Genomic DNA, 1,279 nt, shown 5'->3' with positions numbered 1-1,279 from the left:
ATCTGATTGGTTCAGATAGGCGACGGACAATCTGATTGGTTCAGATAGGCGACGGACAATCTGATTGGTTCAGATAGGCGACGGACAATCTGATTGGTTCAGATAGGCGACGGACAATCTGATTGGCTCAGATAGGCGACGGACAATCTGATTGGCTCAGATAGGCGACGGACAATCTGATTGGCTCAGATAGGCGACGGACAATCTGATTGGCTCAGATAGGCGACGGACAATCTGATTGGCTCAGATAGGCGACGGACAATCTGATTGGCTCAGATAGGCGACGGACAATCTGATTGGCTCAGATAGGCGACGGACAATCTGATTGGCTCAGATAGGCGACGGACAATCTGATTGGCTCAGATAGGCGACGGACAATCTGATTGGCTCAGATAGGCGACGGACAATCTGATTGGCTCAGATAGGCGACGGACAATCTGATTGGCTCAGATAGGCGACGGACAATCTGATTGGCTCAGATAGGCGACGGACAATCTGATTGGCTCAGATAGGCGACGGACAATCTGATTGGCTCAGATAGGCGACGGACAATCTGATTGGCTCAGATAGGCGACGGACAATCTGATTGGCTCAGATAGGCGACGGACAATCTGATTGGCTCAGATAGGCGACGGACAATCTGATTGGCTCAGATAGGCGACGGACAATCTGATTGGCTCAGATAGGCGACGGACAATCTGATTGGCTCAGATAGGCGACGGACAATCTGATTGGCTCAGATAGGCGACGGACAATCTGATTGGCTCAGATAGGCGACGGACAATCTGATTGGCTCAGATAGGCGACGGACAATCTGATTGGCTCAGATAGGCGACGGACAATCTGATTGGCTCAGATAGGCGACGGACAATCTGATTGGCTCAGATAGGCGACGGACAATCTGATTGGCTCAGATAGGCGACGGACAATCTGATTGGCTCAGATAGGCGACGGACAATCTGATTGGCTCAGATAGGCGACGGACAAGCTGATTGGCTCAGATAGGCGACGGACAATCTGATTGGCTCAGATAGGCGACGGACAATCTGATTGGCTCAGATAGGCGACGGACAATCTGATTGTCCGTCGCCTATCTGAGCCAATCAGATTGTCCGTCGCCTATCTGAGCCAATCAGATTGTCCGTCGCCTATGAGCCAATCAGATTGTCCGTCGCCTATGAGCCAATCAGATTGTCCGTCGCCTATCTGAGCCAATCAGATTGTCCGTCGCCTATCTGAGCCAATCAGATTGTCCGTCGCCTATCTGAGCCAATCAGAT

Source organism: Brienomyrus brachyistius, unplaced genomic scaffold, assembly GCF_023856365.1.
Source record: "Brienomyrus brachyistius isolate T26 unplaced genomic scaffold, BBRACH_0.4 scaffold288, whole genome shotgun sequence".
In the NCBI taxonomy this organism is placed as follows: Eukaryota; Metazoa; Chordata; class Actinopteri; order Osteoglossiformes; family Mormyridae; genus Brienomyrus; species Brienomyrus brachyistius.
This window is presented reverse-complemented; position numbering follows the sequence as displayed.